We start from the raw sequence: 7,500 nt of genomic DNA on the forward strand, positions 1-7,500 counted from the left end.
TCCGACGGAACTACGCCAACCATGCTGGCAAAACAGTATCGCCATCTATGCGAATCTGACAACACTAGGTCCGCCATGTCGAGCGCACCACAAAACATACCGCCATCTGTAGGTCTCCCTCAGCATGAGCTCCTGCAACGACGATACCGCCATCTATGGGACGCCAAGCCGACTAAGACATCGATGGGCCCACAGTGCCCATCTTTCGACGCCACCCACAAAGCATGCAGCCTGTGTCGACCACAGCACCCAAACGCCAGTGCCTCTGCCGCACAACGTCGTGGACCGGCAATCACACCACCCGCACCCGCTCGTGCCCCACCCCAACTGCCAAACTCGCAACGCCAGCGGATGAACGGCGGAAGTTTCCCGCACTCGTAATGTGCAATCCACACCTATAACTTGCGTTTCATGAAGAGTTATGTCCAATATGCGACATTCCCGCTGTCCCTATACATGAGCTGCGAGCTGTACCACGTACAAGCTACAGACGCGATCGCATTGCTCACTGTACTGATTCCCATGCCGAGCGATCAGCTAGGAAGCGCCCCATCCATGTCGGTACCCGTGGGCGTTGCACTCGCAGTCGCAAAAAACGTTGGGCAAATATATATCTCGGAACAGTAACGACAGTCGGAGCCTCCTGGCGTTGCACTCGCAGTCGCAAAAAACGCTGGGCAAATATATTTCTCGGAAGAGTAACGACAGTCCGAGCCTCCTGCGTGGGAAGAGTCTTTCTAGGCCCTGACCCACGGGAAGGGTTTAGCTTCCCCCATCCCGGACATTTGAAGTCGTCACACTACCGGTATTGACTAATAGACTGATTGCTGATAATCACTAGCCATACACTGGGGGAAACGGCCGACAGGGGCAGCAACATAGTGGAGCCGCAGTGTCACTAATGTACAGAGATAGAACAGTTTCGACTGGAACCAGAGTAACCGTATACACGGCACTGATTAGTAATAAATGCAGAGCCATCAGAATACAGATAATATATACAACCGTCCCTATACATGCTGAAAGACTCTGCACACAATGAGAACCACACGTCAGCCAGACACTATCACACACTACTCTCTGCCTCTAACAGGCACACACACAATATCTAACCACCAGCATGGAAGAACATCCGGTGCATCCTCTCCGCCACATTACACAATCCACACTATCATAACCAGACCGGGAGGTCCACCCAGAAAACAGAATATCCCACCCTTCCGACATCCGCCATTGCTCAGCTAAGCCACGAACACCCACACATGTCCTACACAGGGGTGCACCCAACATCACCATACTGCCTCCTGTCACAGTACACAAACAATGGCAGGAATGAAAGACACAGATCTGCCACAACCTTGGAATCGGAGCGCCGCCTGTCATGAGCCACAAGTGCATCCTGACGTGACAAATCGGATGATCCCGCAGGCATGCACTTACGATAATCACTATCAACGAACCTGCCGCCGCCCCCCCCCCCCAAATACACCTTTCCCTACAACAATGTGTACCTTAACCTAAGCTATATCGTACCTTAACCTAACCGACATTGCGCCTTAACCTAACCTACGTTGTACCTTAACCTAACCTATGTTGTACCTTAACCTAACCTATGTTGTACCTTAACCTAACCTACGTTGTGCCTTAACCTAACCTACGTTGTGCCTTAACCTAACCTACGTTGTGCCTTAACCTAACCTACGTTGTGCCTTAACCTAACCTACGTTGTGCCTTAACCTAACCTACGTTGTGCCTTAACCTAACCTACGTTGTGCCTTAACCTAACCTACGTTGTGCCTTAACCTAACCTACGTTGTGCCTTAACCTAACCTACGTTGTGCCTTAACCTAACCTACGTTGTGCCTTAACCTAACCTACGTTGTGCCTTAACCTAACCTACGTTGTGCCTTAACCTAACCTACGTTGTGCCTTAACCTAACCTACGTTGTGCCTTAACCTAACCTACGTTGTGCCTTAACCTAACCTACGTTGTGCCTTAACCTAACCTACGTTGTGCCTTAACCTAACCTACGTTGTGCCTTAACCTAACCTACGTTGTGCCTTAACCTAACCTACGTTGTGCCTTAACCTAACCTACGTTGTGCCTTAACCTAACCTACGTTGTGCCTTAACCTAACCTACGTTGTGCCTTAACCTAACCTACGTTGTGCCTTAACCTAACTTACGTTGTGCCTTAACCTAACTTACGTTGTGCCTTAACCTAACTTACGTTGTGCCTTAACCTAACCCATGTTGTGCCTTAACCTAACCCATGTTGTGCCTTAACCTAACCCATGTTGTGCCTTAACGTAACCCATGTTGTGCCTTAACGTAACCCATGTTGTGCCTTAACGTAACCCATGTTGTGCCTTAACGTAACCCATGTTGTGCCTTAACGTAACCCATGTTGTGCCTTAACGTAACCCATGTTGTGCCTTAACGTAACCCATGTTGTGCCTTAACGTAACCCATGTTGTGCCTTAACGTAACCCATGTTGTGCCTTAACGTAACCCATGTTGTGCCTTAACGTAACCCATGTTGTGCCTTAACGTAACCCATGTTGTGCCTTAACGTAACCCAATTTGTGCCTTAACGTAACCCAATTTGTGCCTTAACGTAACCCAATTTGTGCCTTAACGTAACCTAATTTGTGCCTTAACGTAACCTAATTTGTGCCTTAACGTAACCCATATTGCGCCTCAACCTAACCTATATTGCGCCTTAACCTGACGCACGTTGTCGCTGAACCTGCTCTGTAATTGTTATGCAACTCGTTAAATTAGTGTAGTGTTGCCTAACCGCAACCCTCGCAATATAGTTCGCTATTCGCACTGCCCGGTCCCCTGTGTATCGCGTCATGTTAAACACCTTGCAAGTGTTGCTGACTTTCCACATGCTCCTGCTATACACTGTAATGTGGATAGCAGCAGGACGTACATGCCCCCCCCCTTCCCCCCTGCCTTCGCAAGCTGGTCGTTGAGAAGTTTGCATGTTCAATGCCCTTCGCATGCCGACGTACTCAGCCTACGTTGTGGTACGGCCTGTCACCTGTCCGCGGATGTACGCAAAACCCACAAACTGTGCTGCACATTGGTCCGTATGTACTGAATGATACATCGTGGCACATGTGTGACCGTACGACGACTGCGCCTAGCAACGGCGGACCATACAGTCCAAATATTGTGGACGCAGCTACGTGTCGTCTCCCTTTAGGAGCTGGATTGCAGTGTGGTACGCCATTCAGACGTGTGGGAGGAACGGACGCCCTGGATGGCGATCAGCATGAGCAGTCTGTTGATGTAGTGGAGCGTGTATTCGGACGTAGTCGTCTCTTCTCACACACTGTGATAGCATGTTGCACCGCGTTCCACATCTGCGACATGCTGCAGAGGCCGGCTGACAGTCGTTCGCGCAATGGACACCGCATACGTACGGGGGCTACCTTCCACGTGTTCTCTAGGCGTGCACATGTTGTTGCGTCTATGTGGGCAGACGTAGTGTGTTGTGACACCTGACACAGGCATGCAATACTCGTTGCAAATGGCGATGGACGTCTACGTTTGCTGGTGACGTTACGCAAATGAACAACTGGTAACCCGTTGTGGTGCGGTTGTTCTCGCTAGAGGTGAATCAGTGTTGGCGACGATCGGTCGAGCTATTAACCGGTTGTTTCATGGATACCCACCATGCCCACGAACGTGAAAGGGGACCCACCATGCCCACGAACGTGAAAGGGGATCTGGGTGTGAGGCGATACGCGGCGGTGGCTGGGTGGGACCGTCCCCGGCCGGTGAGGGGGGCCGCCCGGCGTGCTGGCAGCGCGGTGCGTGGGCGCACGCGCTACAGCCGGCTGGTGGGGGCGGCCAGTGGCAGGCGCGCCGGCCGACGGACGCGGCAGGCGGCGCAGCTGCGCGCCGGCGCCCCCTGCTCGCGGCGCCTTGCGGCCAAAGTAGGTCCTCGCGGGCCCGGTGCGAAGCGCGGTGGCCATCTGCAGTGTGCTGGTCCGATTGAGGACTGTGTGCGCTGAGGATGCGCCGCCGCCCGGCGCTCGGCGCCGCGACGCCGTCTGCTGCTCGGTCGCCCCAGCGGTTCTCGCAGGTGGTTTGTATCGCAGCTGTGCGGACGTGTTGGCGCGTGCGCTGTGCTGGGAGAGTTCGCTTCGGCACCCAAGTGGGGCTTTTGTCCTTCTGTGGCGCTGGCGTTGGAGCTGCCGGTCACCGTAGGTGGCGCGTGTTGTCTCCCGCCGGCAATGCCACGACAGCACGCTCCCGGGCCTCTGTCGGCAGCGGCAAGCTCAGTTGGGAGCACGGGTGGTCGCACCTAAAGCGTCTACTCGCCTAACTCCGGGCGATTGCGCCTCTCTCGAACCCGACCAAGTACTTAGGACGGCGCTGCGCGCCGCCGGGACCTGAGAGGGTTTCGAGGTGTGTTGTGCAGGGGAGCTCAGCCTCCTCCTGTTTGCAGAATAATTGAGCGGACGCTTGCGTGTTCGCGCGGGCCCCCGGGACACACTCCCGGGCGGCCGGCTGCTCAGCTCTAGTTGACGCAGCTCCCTGGTTGATCCTGCCAGTAGTCATATGCTTGTCTCAAAGATTAAGCCATGCATGTCTCAGTACAAGCCGCATTAAGGTGAAACCGCGAATGGCTCATTAAATCAGTTATGGTTCCTTAGATCGTACCCACGTTACTTGGATAACTGTGGTAATTCTAGAGCTAATACATGCAAACAGAGTCCCGACCAGAGATGGAAGGGACGCTTTTATTAGATCAAAACCAATCGGTCGGCTCGTCCGGTCCGTTTGCCTTGGTGACTCTGAATAACTTTGGGCTGATCGCACGGTCCTCGTACCGGCGACGCATCTTTCAAATGTCTGCCTTATCAACTGTCGATGGTAGGTTCTGCGCCTACCATGGTTGTAACGGGTAACGGGGAATCAGGGTTCGATTCCGGAGAGGGAGCCTGAGAAACGGCTACCACATCCAAGGAAGGCAGCAGGCGCGCAAATTACCCACTCCCGGCACGGGGAGGTAGTGACGAAAAATAACGATACGGGACTCATCCGAGGCCCCGTAATCGGAATGAGTACACTTTAAATCCTTTAACGAGTATCTATTGGAGGGCAAGTCTGGTGCCAGCAGCCGCGGTAATTCCAGCTCCAATAGCGTATATTAAAGTTGTTGCGGTTAAAAAGCTCGTAGTTGGATTTGTGTCCCACGCTGTTGGTTCACCGCCCGTCGGTGTTTAACTGGCATGTATCGTGGGACGTCCTGCCGGTGGGGCGAGCCGAAGGCGTGCGACCGCCTCGTGCGTGCTCGTGCGTCCCGAGGCGGACCCCGTTGAAATCCTACCAGGGTGCTCTTTATTGAGTGTCTCGGTGGGCCGGCACGTTTACTTTGAACAAATTAGAGTGCTTAAAGCAGGCAAGCCCGCCTGAATACTGTGTGCATGGAATAATGGAATAGGACCTCGGTTCTATTTTGTTGGTTTTCGGAACCCGAGGTAATGATTAATAGGGACAGGCGGGGGCATTCGTATTGCGACGTTAGAGGTGAAATTCTTGGATCGTCGCAAGACGAACAGAAGCGAAAGCATTTGCCAAGTATGTTTTCATTAATCAAGAACGAAAGTTAGAGGTTCGAAGGCGATCAGATACCGCCCTAGTTCTAACCATAAACGATGCCAGCCAGCGATCCGCCGCAGTTCCTCCGATGACTCGGCGGGCAGCCTCCGGGAAACCAAAGCTTTTGGGTTCCGGGGGAAGTATGGTTGCAAAGCTGAAACTTAAAGGAATTGACGGAAGGGCACCACCAGGAGTGGAGCCTGCGGCTTAATTTGACTCAACACGGGAAACCTCACCAGGCCCGGACACCGGAAGGATTGACAGATTGATAGCTCTTTCTTGATTCGGTGGGTGGTGGTGCATGGCCGTTCTTAGTTGGTGGAGCGATTTGTCTGGTTAATTCCGATAACGAACGAGACTCTAGCCTGCTAACTAGTCGCGTGACATCCTTCGTGCTGTCAGCGATTACTTTTCTTCTTAGAGGGACAGGCGGCTTCTAGCCGCACGAGATTGAGCAATAACAGGTCTGTGATGCCCTTAGATGTTCTGGGCCGCACGCGCGCTACACTGAAGGAATCAGCGTGTCTTCCTAGGCCGAAAGGTCGGGGTAACCCGCTGAACCTCCTTCGTGCTAGGGATTGGGGCTTGCAATTGTTCCCCATGAACGAGGAATTCCCAGTAAGCGCGAGTCATAAGCTCGCGTTGATTACGTCCCTGCCCTTTGTACACACCGCCCGTCGCTACTACCGATTGAATGATTTAGTGAGGTCTTCGGACTGGTACGCGGCATTGACTCTGTCGTTGCCGATGCTACCGGAAAGATGACCAAACTTGATCATTTAGAGGAAGTAAAAGTCGTAACAAGGTTTCCGTAGGTGAACCTGCGGAAGGATCATTACCGACTAGACTGCATGTCTTTCGATGTGCGTGTCGTGTCGCGCAACACGCAGCTACCTGTACGGCTCGCAGTAGCCGTGCGCCGCGTGCGGAACCACGCGTTCGTCTCAAAACTAACGGCAATGTTGTGTGGTACGAGCGCTGAAGCGCTGGAGCGGCTGGCCTGCGGCACCTGGCGCCTGGCGCCGGTTTTGAATGACTTTCGCCCGACTGCCTGTCCGCTCCGGTGTGGAGCCGTACGACGCCCATCGGCCGTGAGGCCGTTGGACACTGAACGCTGGAACAGGGCCGCCACACGCCTCAGTCCCGCCTATGCAACTGTCTCGAAAGAGATGGTGGAAACTATGAAAAGATCACCCAGGACGGTGGATCACTCGGCTCGTGGGTCGATGAAGAACGCAGCAAATTGCGCGTCGACATGTGAACTGCAGGACACATGAACATCGACGTTTCGAACGCACATTGCGGTCCATGGATTCCGTTCCCGGGCCACGTCTGGCTGAGGGGTCGGCTACGTATACTGAAGCGCGCGGCGTTTGCCCCGCTTCGCTGACCTGGGAGTGTCGTGGCCGCCTGTGGGGCCGGCCGCGTCTCCTTAAACGTGCGATGCGCGCCCGTCGCCTGGCGGTTCGCATACCGGTACTTACTCGGTAGCGTGCACAGCCGGCTGGCGGCGTGGCGTGCGACACCTCGTACAACGACCTCAGAGCAGGCGAGACTACCCGCTGAATTTAAGCATATTACTAAGCGGAGGAAAAGAAACTAACAAGGATTCCCCCAGTAGCGGCGAGCGAACAGGGAAGAGTCCAGCACCGAACCCCGCAGGCGGCCGCCTGTCGTGGCATGTGGTGTTTGGGAGGGTCCACTACCCCGACGCCTCGCGCCGAGCCCAAGTCCAACTTGAATGAGGCCACGGCCCGTAGAGGGTGCCAGGCCCGTAGCGGCCGGTGCGAGCGTCGGCGGGACCTCTCCTTCGAGTCGGGTTGCTTGAGAGTGCAGCTCCAAGTGGGTGGTAAACTCCATCTGAGACTAAATATGACC

At 54.3% G+C, this 7,500-nt stretch overlaps 2 non-coding genes across 2 annotated transcripts; both read left to right on the plus strand.

The window, feature by feature from the left end:
• Positions 1-4,551: 4,551 nt before the first annotated feature.
• Positions 4,552-6,460, plus strand: LOC126436410 (small subunit ribosomal RNA). The gene has a single exon (XR_007580643.1). It is a non-coding gene; the product is annotated as a small subunit ribosomal RNA (ribosomal RNA).
• A 353-nt stretch (positions 6,461-6,813) lies between these two features.
• Positions 6,814-6,968, plus strand: LOC126436402 (5.8S ribosomal RNA). The gene has a single exon (XR_007580636.1). It is a non-coding gene; the product is annotated as a 5.8S ribosomal RNA (ribosomal RNA).
• The last annotated feature ends 532 nt before the right edge of the window (positions 6,969-7,500 follow it).

This window comes from Schistocerca serialis, unplaced genomic scaffold (genome assembly GCF_023864345.2).
Source record: "Schistocerca serialis cubense isolate TAMUIC-IGC-003099 unplaced genomic scaffold, iqSchSeri2.2 HiC_scaffold_1235, whole genome shotgun sequence".
NCBI classification, from domain to species: domain Eukaryota; kingdom Metazoa; phylum Arthropoda; class Insecta; order Orthoptera; family Acrididae; genus Schistocerca; species Schistocerca serialis.